Source organism: Vanacampus margaritifer, chromosome 7 (genome assembly GCF_051991255.1).
Source record: "Vanacampus margaritifer isolate UIUO_Vmar chromosome 7, RoL_Vmar_1.0, whole genome shotgun sequence".
NCBI lineage: Eukaryota > Metazoa > Chordata > Actinopteri > Syngnathiformes > Syngnathidae > Vanacampus > Vanacampus margaritifer.
In genome coordinates, this window is record NC_135438.1 from 24,811,127 (window position 1) to 24,825,244 (window position 14,118).

Here is a 14,118-nt window from a genome sequence, read left to right on the forward strand (position 1 = left end):
GGGATCCACGTCCACACCAGGTGACGACCTGATAAAGAAGCCATACCTCCGACCGTCTTTTCTCTTGGGCCCACAGTCAAATAAGGTAAGCAGATTCTTTTTCAAATTCTGCACATTGGCAACGCTAAATTATAAGAGGAAGGAGGAGCGGAACGGCGTAAAAGTGTAACAGTGTGGACGTTAGTAGGGTTTAAAATCTGGGATTTACCTACTAGAATAGTTTGGAACTATTCGTGGTTAGATACGGTTTAAAATCTGGGATTTACGTATCGATACGGTTTAAAATCTGGGATTTACGTATCAGTGTGGAAGCGGTGTGAATGTAAAAACTAAAATTGGACTGCAAGAGAAGTGATTAGGACACGCGCGAGTGGATTTAAGGATGGCAGATAAGAGAAAGTGTGATAATGGTCTCGGGTCCGCTGAAGTCTGGTCGGAGATTAATGGTCATTACGCTAAGCTGGAATCACAGTTGATTAGTGGAATAGAAAGTAAGAAAATTAAGAAGGAAAAAGAACGGTGTCAGAAGTTGTTTCTGAAATAAAAGAAGGATGAATTGTTTCGCGGAGAACCTGGAACATGGGACATGGCAGTTACAGAAAAAGGAAAGCAGAATGTTGGTAAATATTCGAGATATGAAGGAGGAACAGAGCCAAGTTGGATGGCGACAGCGTAATAAACTTGAGAAGGAAGTGAAGGAAGTGGAGAAAGATAGACGAGGCATTCACCAATCGGCAACTATTGCTACTGCGCTGGCAGCGATAAAAGAGGAGTTTGTGTTGTGTGTGAGTGTGTTCTGGGTCTAGTTTGGTGAGTTGAAACTGTGAATATGTGAAGCATGTGTGAATTGTGAGTTTAAAGGGGGGATTTGATTTCTTCTTGGTTTTGTGTTTTTTCTCCTCACTGCCTTTGTGGAGATGAGAAAAGTGCAGAAGTTAAGTGAATGGAAGTGTAAGTTTGTTTGAGACAGTGATTTTTAAGTGTAGGAAAGAAAGAAAAAGACGGGTGGAAAGTAATTTTTTCCCTCCAAAATCCTTTGTCCTCAAAAAAGGGTGAAAAAGAATGGTAAGCAGGAAATCTGCATATTTTGAAAGTAGGGGAGAATTCTGCCTTTGTCTGTGACAATTTTTAAAACTCTTCCCCCACGCTTGATTAGGGACTAAAGGTCTGAGAGGATGGGGGCCGTGAGCTGCTGTTTTAAGAAGGTGGTGATTTGTACTGTTGTCTGTTAAAATTAAATTAAACTAAATAAAAAGGACAGGGGGTGTGATAAGTTTAGTCCTCTCTCCCATTGTCTCCATTTGGGAGACTTGTAGTCTGTTGTGTGTGTGAATAGCAGGGGTCTTCTAATGTTAGTCTGTTAAAATCAAATTGTTCCTGTTATGCGGAAGGATATAGAGGTCTAGGTGTTAACTACAGGCCACTATCATATTATTTTTAAAATCAGATCTGTGTAATATAGTTGAATAAGTAATAAAACCAAATTTTAATTGAAATAGAATTTTCATTTTTGATTTTTATATTTCCCCTGCATCTCTGATAACTTATTCGTAGGTGTGAAAATTATTTAACCTTTGTCCTTATCTGAGTCCCATTCTAGAAGTCTGAGGAGCCCTGAAATTCGAAAGGACTTCCATCCAAGTGGCCAGGGTGACTGACAGCTGTCACATGTTTCTTAAATTTGAGGTAACACGTAATGAAGATGTCTATGGTAGACATATGCGTAAATATAGTACTACTACTTGCTATAGTGTAGTGATCAAATTCAAATAAAACCACAAAATGAATAAATTAGGGGTTTGAAAAACAAAATATTTTGGGGGAATTTTTTATTTTATTTTTTCTTGGAAATTGAATGACAACAAGCAGTGTTCTCTTGCTATGACAACAAGCAGTGTTCTCTTGCTATGATCTCATCTCCCTCTGTCTGTTCCGAGTGTATAAATGTTTCAGGCAGGTTCAATCTTTGACTGAAAGGTGTTTCACTTGGGTGACTCAACCAAAAAGTGCTGGAAATGGAATGAACAGCATTCTCCTGCTATGCTTGATGTTCAGAGTGGAAGGCGAACTGAACAATGGTCACTTTCGGGGGGGAAGTGACCACACGGACTGCGAAAAGGATGGTACACTGTAAATCCGCTCGTCCTGTGACTGTTCAATGACTCTTATGCATTGTTTGAGCATAATGTCCAGCAACTTTTTGAGCAGACAGGATTATCATCGATTCTGCCATGATGAACTTTTCCTGAGAACTCCAGTACACAAAGCCCAGTGCCCGCTTTGAACTTTGCCCTGCATAAACTGCTATCGACAAGGACAGGAAGGAATATGAACTCCAGTTGTGGACTCAAAGTTTTGGAATCATCTGAGTTTGGTGCCTGAGGTCGTATGTTGTATTCTGTTTGTAGACATTTGCACTCTGTACTATGTCAGAAGGGAAGATGTGATCTATAGCAACGCAGTTTCGGAAATTGAGAACAGCTTATGTGAATTAGGGTAGTACAAAATTCATTCTAATCTTTAAATACTATATTTTCCGTTGTTTGATGCTTGTTGAATTTGGCCTCCTATTTTTTTCCCCATTTCTCTTTTATAACTTTGGCTTCTCAGAGTGGACTCAGATATGGAACACTTACGGCGAATTTGCTGGTTAAATTTTTAATTTTTGATTTAGGTCGCAGCACTGATTTTTAATTGGGTCATGATCTGCAAAGTTCCCTGCTGTGTTTTTACAAAGCCCCCACTACTCTGTAGAAGAGGTGAGGTTAGTTAGCATTTTAAGAATACTTTTTGGTTGGTTTAAAGTAGGGATTTTGTTTTGTTTTTCTGATTATAACTCGTTTCTTTTACTAGTTGAGATGGCAGATATTTGGAAGATTTGTGACCTGCAATAGATTAATGGGGTTGTTCTTCTCTTCCTGACCCTAAAAGTCCTCCGCTGCAGTATCTTAATTTACATCTGCTTGAGTTGTTTTTCTCACTTTAAGTTGCCTGAACAGGATTCAAATTTACATTACAAACTCTTGCCTCAAAGGCTTTTGTTTTGATGGCTCATGGCTAGCTCAGCTGGAGATCTTTTTATAGTTCTGGTATTGGCCAAATTGTCACAATTTAGGTCGAGTTTCTCTTTTGGTGTTTAACTGCTATCGGTATGGCTAATATAACATCCATGTAATTTAAATGTATCCTTCATAGATAAAAGAAAATATTCCTCTAAAATGAATGAAGAGTTGTGAATTACCCAGTAACTCAAATTGCTTGCTGTCAGCATGTATTTATACTGTAGATGGCAAATGCTGATAGAGTTCATCTTCACGTAGTGGGGATTGTTTTGGACTTCATTTAGGTGTTTTAAAACAAACAAAACATTGGTTTAAGATGTTAGCTTTACCAGTTGCTTAAAAGCTCTTTGATGATATCTCTATCATCAGTCATAGGACATTCTTCTAGTGAGAATTAAATGCATTAAAAATGAGAACATTGTCTATCCCTCCCAAAAGCCTACATCATATTTCACTATTTTAATAGAAACCTCGGCAGCTAAAAGTGCAATTACAATCATATGTGCAGCGCTATACAATATGAAAAATGCAGGAGTTTGAAGGAAGTGCATATCAATACAAATGATCTAATGATTACCTCACCAGGTGCTGACATTTCAGGATACTTTATTGTACACAAAGAGGGAAAATGACTCTGTGAATGAGGTGAATGAACAGGTTGGCTTCCAAGACTACAACATTCAGCCCCAATCCTATAGGGGACAAAACTAATGCACAGATGACTCTGGAGAACCAGTGGATGCTGAAAAGGGATTTGTATGTTGACTTGTTTTCATATAGAGCTGGCCATGTTCTGTTGGATTTGTTTTTGTGGAGTTTTGTTTTTGCTAACAACTGGAGTGTTTTTTTCTTGTAGGGGGCACGGTGAGCTGGGTGGAGTGATCAAGGAGCCGTGCACCAGGAAAAAACGATTGGTAATGAGCTCCCAATCTTACAGTGCAATGTGCACACCAGAAAAACACCAAATTCACCAAATATCAGTTAGTGGTGTACATACAAATGTTGGCAGAGTTCTCAAATGAGCCCCAAAGGTTGATTGATTGTCATTTTGTCTCAACCCACTGACCCTCATGGATTAACCATAAAGAGTTACACCACATCTGGGCAAAGTTTACCGTTAATGTGTGGATATGCCATTTTAATGTAATATAGCTAAATAAAAGTTGTCTTTTTTATTTTCTAATTCCAACATCATAATTATACCAGGGCTACACAGTGGCATTAAAACAACACAATGCTGTGTTTTATAAAAATACGTTAAATTAATTACCACTATTGAGATGCATGGCTTGTTTAAAAAAAATAATTACCATCTCCTGAATCCAGTCTGAAAACTATTGACCAGAGGCTTGCAAGAGTACCCATTGTGAACAGCTAAGATGTTAATCTGTTAATTAGAAGATATTTGAGTCATAAATGGTCAAATAAATAAAAAATATTGCAAATATATTTTGGGGCAAATTGCTAAAAAAAATTTTTTAAGTACAATTACCTAAATCTGTAACTCATGGACATAATGCTCACTATGTTTGTAGTCCTCGTGCTTGTGTGCTTTAAGTTCAACCTCAGGATTTGAACAGATTTAATGTCCAGCCACGGTACATTCACTTGCGTGCTTTTCTTAGAGAAGACTTAAATGCCAACAAATCTGACTTTTTCAATATCGAGCTGTGATATTTAATGTCTAACTGGAAATTTGTTACACCTTTGAAGGGCCATTCAATTAATTTGCTGTGTAATATAGCAGGCCAACTGAAATTCTCTCTGAATTATCTGCAGCCTCAAGCGCTAGGGAAGGCTGTTAGTGACTTTAAGGTGAGCAATTTCCTCCGGCAGACATCGTTAGCTAGATCTATCATCCCTAAACGTGTTTTGTCAAAGGCCATTGGTTCACTAAGAGTCACAGTCAGCTTCTTTTGCTCGTTTATACTTTGCATGCAGAGACCCTGTTGATCTGTTTTCGATCTGGCTTGCCGGAGACTTTTTATAACACCCGGGCATTTCCTGCTTCTGAGGCAGTATCAAAAGTGGGACGGTGGGCTGTGCGAAAGGGAGTAGCAGAAGGACCGAAATGTAAAGTTTAACGCATGATAGTCACTTTCCCTACCCATTTGTGTGTAAAGCAATTGCCGCTGTTTTGTCTCCATGACACCAGATGCTGTGCATTCACCGGTGGGTGAGGGGTGGAGGAGCACTTACCACTCCAAACAAACAAACAAAAACGTGCACGGGAGTTCTGCAGAAATGTCTCTTTTTTAAATGAGCCGCATAACACGATAAAAGGTTTGGAATAGTAAAATATCAACATATGGTAACCCTAATATCTGGGGGAGGACATCTTTTGATACCTACCCCTAACCAGTACCCTGCAATAGGGGGAGCTAAAGAACATCTGAAAAAGGACATAACTAAGGGCAGACAAAACATTGATAAACACATAATCAAAAACAGAAGGGAAACACTCACCAAATACATACACGCACCAAAATAAAGTAAGAAAGTTTATTTTCTTGTTTTCTTGCTATGACTATTTTCTGATCGTTTGTTACAATATATTGCTTTGTTTTGGTTTTTTGAATATGTCATATTGCTTGATCTGCTCAAAACAAATAAATTAATTCAATTTAATTCAAGAAACATGAGTCGAGGAGCTAGGGGATACCCCTGCGATCCACCTGTACACTTGTGTGTGTGTGCGTGTTTGTTTGGCGGAGGGGTTGGGGGTCTCTTTTATTTCGAGTTTTCACATCAACGTTAAGAAGACATAGTTTTAAATTTTTATACTCATCCCTGCTCATGTTTTTATGCACCCTTGGTTGAATAAAAATATTGTATTTGTTATTAAGTTTTGTGTGTTGGCTCTGTTTTGAGGTTCAAAGATCTGGTACACGCGACTGTTACAGTCCAAGAGGAATTATTGGGTCACTCCGTGTCGAATCCCACACCCTCCCCAGTGACACCTCTTCGTTTTGCCTGATTTTTATTCCATCAGTGCCTTAAGATGTCAAAAGAAAGAATCAAAAGCTCAAATGGTTTTCGAGTGACACACCCACTTTTGGGATCCGGTTCAGGAATTCCACACCATATTTGAAGGCCCGTATCTTTTGTTTTAAGGTAGGTACAGACCTGTAAATTGTTACATGTATGTATGAATTCTGGCCCTAACTATAGGAATCCGCACTTAAAAATAGCATAGGTGTACTATTTTTAGCGATATTAACCCTTTAAAAGTGGATATATTAATGTACATTTTGTTGACTTTTTTTTATTACGGCAGACGCCTAACGACATGCACATATTCATATTAACTGACGGGGAAGGGGTTTGGTGGGGTGTGATGCATTTGTAATCCGCTCATGCCCTATTACATCGACTCATGAGTTGGGTTCTCATTGTCACCATAATCAATGTCTGGAAATGTTCTTCAGAGAAATCAAAGAAAGACGTCTTGTTCTGGTGTATTTTTGTGGCTCTTTCTGTGCATTTGGAAAACCCTTAAATTATGTGATAACAACTGTAAAACTATCTATCTAAACAAATTCAAACATTGAACAATGCCTTCCAATATAGCTGACTGAAAATGGTTACTAAGACAACTTTCTCTTTCAAAAGACTGGAATTCAAGTCTATTCATGTTTGGGCCAGACATGCTCAAACAGCAAAATACTAAAAGCAATGTCAAATGCAGCAATGAGCCTTGTTTATATTCGTGATTAAATAGTTCATAGTTACACTGCATGATGTTGTCACCAATCTAATTGTGTCTGTTGTCTTTGTTTCTGCTTGTGCTGTTGTTTGAGAACAAGAAGCTGATTTTCAAGGATGGGTGACTGAGGAGAAACATCTGCTTGGTTATTCACTGGCAGCGAGAGAGAGACAGAAATAGAGAATCAAAGATGGGAACAGGGGCTGTGGAGTCAAGAGTGTTTTGATGCGTTCGTCTTAGAAGTTTTTCCATGTCTTGTCAGAAGCAATTGTATTCAGAGCTCTCAAATGTCATTACCACAAATGATGAGGTAGCTAAGAAAAGATGGTACGCTGGCCAACCAATTTAAAAGCTCCAGTTAAATATCGTAAATCATGACTGAGCAACAGTAGTGTTATTAGTTTTTTAAAATTACAATATAAAGAGCCAAGTTCTTTCTCTCAATGTATACATTATGTATATATAAAGTAAATACTTTATTATATATATATATATTATATATATCAGGGATGCAAAATGCGAAATGAAAATGTTTGGCCAAAACCGAAAATGAAAACCGAAACGCAGAAAAAAAAAATAGGCCGATTTTTTGTATCATTGCATTTCTTCTTTGCCTTTTGGCTTTTCCCTTCAGGGGTCGCCACAGCGAATCAGTTGCCTCCATCTAACCTTTTCCTCTGCATCCTCTTCTCTCACACCAACTACCTTCATGTCCTCTTTAACTACATCCGTAAACCTCCTCTTTGGTCTTCCTCTAGACCTCCTGCCTGGCATTTGGAAGCTTAGCATCCTTCTGCCAATATACTCACTATCTTTCCTCTAGACATGTCCAACCCATCTCAGTCTATCATTGCATTTATTATAATTAATTAAAATTATAATATTAATATAAAATATTTATTTAGCACTGGCATTTTAACAAAGCCCTGGAGGTGGGGCTCGAAGGCAAACGTCTGGTGGCCGGACCTATACCCATGGGGCCCGGCCGGGCACAGCCCGAAAAGGCAACGTGGGTCCCCCTTCCCATGGGCTCACCACCGGTGGAAGGGGCCAAAGGGGTCGGGTGCGCAGTGAGTTGGGTGGCAGCCAAAGGCGGGGGCCTAGGCGGTCCGACCCCCGGCTACTGAAGCTAGCTCTGGGGACATGGAATGTCACCTCTCTGACAGGGAAGGAGCTCGAGCTGGTGTGCAAGGCTGAGAAGTGGACACCAGCGGTAAGGGTTGCCGTCAAGCTGAAGAAGGAGTCCTATTGGGCCTTTTTGGCCTGCGGGACTCCGGAGGCTGCTGACAGGTACCGGCTGGCCAAGCGGAATGCGGCTTCGGCGGTCGCTGAGGCAAAAACTCGGACATGAGAGGAGTTCGGTGAGGCCATGGACAACGACTTCCGGACGGCTTTGAGGAAATTCTGGTCCACCATCCGGCGTCTCAGGAGAGGAAAGCAGTGCGCCGTTAACACTGTGTATAGTGGAGATGGGGTGCTGTTGACCTCGACTCGGAACGTCGTGAATCGGTGGGGAGAGTACTTCGAAGACCTCCTCAATTCCACCGACACGCCTTCCTTTGAGGAAGCAGAGTCTGGGGACTCTGAAGTGGGCTCCCCTATCTCTGGGGTCGAAGTCGCCGAGGTGGTTGGAAAGCTTCTCGGCGGCAGGGCCTCGGGGGTGGATGAGATCCGCCCAGAGTTCCTAAAGGTTCTGGATGTTGTGGGGCTGTCGTGGTTGACACGTCTCTGCAGCATCGCGTGGACATCAGGGACAGTGCCTCTGGATTGGCAGACCGGGGTGGTGGTTCCCCTTTTTAAGAAGGGGGACCGGAGGGTGTGTTCCAACTTTAGAGGGATCACACTGCTCAGCCTCCCAGGTAAGGTCTATTCAGGGTTGCTGGAGAGGAGGGTCCGTCGGGAGGTCGAAACTCGGATTCAGGAGGAGCAGTGTGGTTTTCGTCCCGGCCGTGGAACAGTGGACCAGCTCTACACCCTCAGCAGGGTCCTCAAGGGTTCGTGGGAGTTCGCCCAACCAGTCCACATGTGCTTTGTGGACTTGGAGAAGGCGTTTGACCGTGTCCCTCGGGGAGTCCTGTGGGGGGTGCTTCAGGAGTATGGGGTACAGAGCCCCCTGATACGGGCTATTCGGTCCCTGTACGACCGATGTCAGAGTTTGGTCCGCATTGCCGACAGTAAGTCGAATTTGTTTCCTGTGAGGGTTGGACTTCGCCAAGGTTGCCCTTTGTCACCAATTCTGTTCATAACTTTTATGGACAGAATTTCTAGGCGCAGCCGAGGCGTTGAGGGGGTCCGGTTTGGTGGCCTCAGCATTGCATCTCTGCTTTTTGCAGATGATGTGGTGCTGTTGGCTTCTTCAAGCCGTGATCTCCAGCTCTCACTGGAGCGGTTCGCAGCCGAGTGTGAAGCGGTTGGGATGAGGATCAGCACCTCCAAATCCGAGACCATGGTCCTCAGTCGGAAAAGGGTGGAGTGCCCTCTCCGGGTCGGGGATGAGATCCTGCCCCAAGTGGCTGAAGTGGCTGGGGAGAGGGGAGTCTGGGCTTCCCTGCTAAAGCTGCTGCCCCCGCGACCCGACCCCGGATAAGCGGAAGAAGACGGACGGACGGACATTTTAACAAAGCACAATATAAATTGAAATGTGCCCACTCCGCAGACATGTTGGCTAATGATACATTAAACACCAAACCAGGATTGAACATTTTCTGGCGATGCGATTGCACTTTATAGTCAATGCAGTTCGCGCAGGCAGGCACGGATGTGTACGGCGGGACAAGCTGTGGCGCACTTAAAATTGGCACAGTCACATATTCACCAACGTTTCAAAAATAAATAAATACTTTTGTTTGCACTAGCTAATCGGCTTCGAGAATGGATAACAAAGTCACACACAGCGTCATGTACAGTTCTGCCGTCACCCGGAGATAGCGTTAAGTGTTTCCGTGTTTAAAACTGTTGAAGGCAATAGTGCTAACATTAGCTAAACTATTTAGCACGGCCATCAGGATGCCGGTGAAAACGTGGAAAAATGCTATTTTTGCCATTTTCGCCCGGAAATTTTCGGTGCATCACATTTTTATATACATATACTGTATATATATATATATCTCTATACGTATATAGAGAGAGAGAGAGAGTATAAAATGTTTTAGTCCCTGTCTCCCCCAGTTCCAAAATCCCATCTGCGCCACTGCCAGTGGTGATTGCTCTAGACTGCATGGACACTCAAGCTTACCCTAGATGCCCTTCCCTGTGAAAAAAAGAAAGTGCTGAAATATGCACTGCTGTGTATAGATAGTCCCCATGTGACGTCACCACGTCGCGCGTCCACCATATGTTTTGGTTTTCCAGATGGCACGGTGTGCGGCACTGTGTGCTTGTAAATTTCAGCAAACAAGTGCTTTTTATAACCAATATGGTCGTTTCGTGTTGTGTACATGGTTGTACTAAGAAAGCTGATGTGTTTCTGTCTGTTGCCGAACGCAGTCCTCGTTGTAACAGGCAGTCCATCATCAACTTTCATGTGGTTGAAATCGTTTAAGTCTCCATTGCTTTTCATTACTAATGACTACTGTTTGGTAGCCGGGTAACGCCCCCCTGCCCACAATGCACTGTGCAGTCCGAGATGCACACTTTGCTTGTACCTTAATCTTTTGTTCAACATCAGCTACTTATCACAAATAACTGACACAACTTCCTTCTCATTCATCCCTGCGGTGCCAAGGCACTTTTATTTATTTACACATTCGGAGATGGTATGATTTCGTAGATTGGGTTGTTACACTGCGCAAAACACGGGCAGTCATTGACCCTCAAAAAGAGGTCTAAACTTGTGGGGGCCAGCAAAATGGCCCCACATGGACGGGTGGGCCCCACAACTCTGTGAAATCCCGAAATGTTGGCCTCACTATGTAACAAAAACAAGACCACACACATACACACACAAAAGTTTGTTTTACTATCTTTGTGGGACCATCTCATTGACACAATGCATTCCCTAACCCCTTCCACTAACACCAACCATCAAAAATGATTGCCTACCCCTATTCCTTACCCTAACCTCAACCATAACCCAATTCAAACCTAAACTCTAAAACCAAGTTTTGACCCTCAAAAAGGGGTCTAAACTTGTGGGGCCCATCAAAATGACCCCACATTGACGGGTGGGCCCCACAACTCTGTGAAATCCCGAAATGTTGGCCCCACTATGTAACAAAAACACACGCACACAAATGTTTGACATTGTCATGTCTGTGTTCATTGAAATAGCAAAGTGAATTCTACAAAATGATAATTACTTAGTTACATTTATAATTTTAGTCTGCATCTGGCCATTTTGAGTGCAACAATTATGTCAATGTGGCCCTTAGTGAAATTTATTGACACCCCTGCAGTTGGTTTAAACTGACTGGTCATGCCTGGAGTGTAAGGCACAAGGATCATATAAATCATAAAAAAATGACTGTTGGAGTATTACGCTACATTAGGGTAGCAACAGAGCTAACCCAATACAGCACATACCAAAACAACGATATTAATGGTTTATGTCGCCAACTCGCCACCCATGTTGCACAACAATATATAACATTATATCCTCAACTGTATTTGTGACCTTTAAAAATTAAGCCCAAAAAATCAGCTCTTTTTCACTTGATACCGATTGATTTTCAATCATGTGACCGGATCAGGACAACACTACTTATTAATGTTGCACACTCACCCACTGACAGTTGTAAGGATAGTCGGCTTTAAAGTGCAGCTCACTGTGGTAAAATGTGACACAGACACATGAGTGGGGTTATGAGCAAAAAAATTTAACAAGCATCAGCTTAGTTCTCTCCGGTGTGGATTAATTTTACTGTCACCACTGAATACAATGACAAAGGAGTAAAAATTGTTGAAAGATATCTTACTGTCTGCAAGTGTTGCTTAAAACATTTCTCTTACTTTTGGGGAAACACAAGCAATATGACCAAGCTCCTCGTACCTTTGCCATCACTATTAACACATTGGAGTTCATGGTCATGCTTTGCACTTCGCGCACCCATCCACAACACAGCTGGTTGAATGCCTTTCGACGCTCCATAATGGGTTTTTTTTTTAAATAAAGTAACGTCGTTAGATAGCGCATCATTAAATCAGCAAATTATGTTTAAAAAAAAAATTCATACCGTTTTGTAAAATCCATGTGGGCGGATTCAAATGTTTAAGTCCATCTCGTGTGGCTCCACGCTTTGAACTGTGCTCTGCATCCAAGGCTACTCGATTGGAACACAGGCTGGAATCAACAGAAAAACAATCAATGTGAAATCAAACCAGTGGTCTCAAACATTCTTTTAATTTTATAAGAGAATGATAGAGATTCAAATAAATAAAAATGAACAGTTAAAGTATATTAACGTAATATTAAGTTTATTTGATATGAATAAAAGTAGAAATTAAAATGATACAAATAAAGAACGGAGAGAGAGACGCATGCGCGAGATGCTGTGATTATCGCGAGACCTACAGCGAGACCGGGACACCCCAACATGGCAGCGCCCTGCTGCTAAGATAGAACTAGCTCTATTATGCTAAACTAATTCGAGTTTAACCATCATATATCTTGGCTTTTCTCTTTTCTCTTTCATCCGACAGATTTGGAATACCATCCAACGTGGAGGACCTCGAACGCTTCATTGACGGTTTTTTTTACAACTGCGCGATGGAGGACTCTTCCGTCGAGAAACCGTCTAAGAAACCCTCTAAAAAGAGAAAGAATGACTCAGCGACGGACACAGACGACCTAACCACTACCGAGGTCTCGGTCAGTATGCTGGAGTCCATAAATAAAAAGTTAGAGGTCCTCTCCCTAATCTGCGAGGAGGTGAAAGGATTTAAGGTAAGTATGGAATTCCTCAGCCAACAAATAAATGATCTCCAACGCAACAATGCCGAGATACACGCTACACTCGTGACTGTTTCAGCCGAGTTAGAAACCATTAAAAAGGAAAATAAAATGCTAAAAGAAACTATTCTGGATGTTCAATCCCGTAGCATGCAGGATAATTTAATATTCTTAGGTATATCCGAGAACACCTCTGACAATCCAGAGGTTGAGATAAAAAAAATTATGACGACATCGTTAAACATTCCTCAGGAGACGGTAAATAACATCTCCTTTCACCGGGTACATCGGCTTGGAGCCCGTAGGGGCAACAGACCCCGTCCTATTATCGCCAAATTTGAGCATTTTAAACAAAAAGTATTTGTTAAAAGTAAAGGACGGGAGCTTAAAGGGACCTCATTTGGAATGAATGACCAATTCCCTAGAGAGATTAATGAGCGGCGAAAGGTACTGTTTCCTATAATGAAACAAAATAGGCAGGAGGGTAAACGGACTATGATGGTCGTTGATAAACTATACATCGATGGCCAACTATTCCGGAACCCCAACTCCACTCCCTGGCTGTTCTAATTAGCATCGATGGAACTAAACTTTGTTTGATTATTAGATGTATACATATACATATAATGTATATGTGGTTATAAAACCTAAAATATGAATACTCATTATGTTTACGCTATATTAAAAATATAATAATAATACATAACTATATCTAAAAGTAGATTTAAACAAAAAAAAAAAAAAATCTCGCTTGGGTTACCAGTTACTGGTGTATTATAATGTTGTTTAACTCCCCACTAACTTCCTTCACTTTCACATCCCTACCCGTTTTTTCACTGTTATATTTACTTACACATTTCCTTATATTTTACACAAATTATATAAATCACCTAACTACTTTGATTCTATCTTATAACATGCCAGTATTGACAAATGGCCTATGCAGATATTTACACAGGACTGAGCCTATATTGTTTGTATGCATAAATTAGTTCTGGTTTCCTGGAATGTTTGTGGCGCTCGCTCACAGGCAAAAAGAATAAAAACTTTAGACCATCTCTTAAAATTAAAAGCAGATATTTGCCTCCTGCAAGAAACCCACCTACAAAAATCTGAAGAAAAATTACTTATTGATAAGAATTTTAGCCAAGCATACTCTGCCCCTTATAACAGCAGACAAAGAGGAGTCTGTATACTCATACATAAGAATTTACTCTTTACTCAAAATAATATAATAACAGACCCAGAGGGCCGATACATTATTATTCAGGTAACTATATTTAATAAAATATATACACTTGGCAATTTATATGCCCCTAATAATGATGATCTGGCCTTTTTCCATGAATTTTTCTCTCAGCTGTTTGATTTAGCAGCGAACTCTACTATTATTATTGGAGGAGACTTTAACACAGTCTTAAATCCATTAATAGACCGTTCTAATAACACAACATGTATAAGGC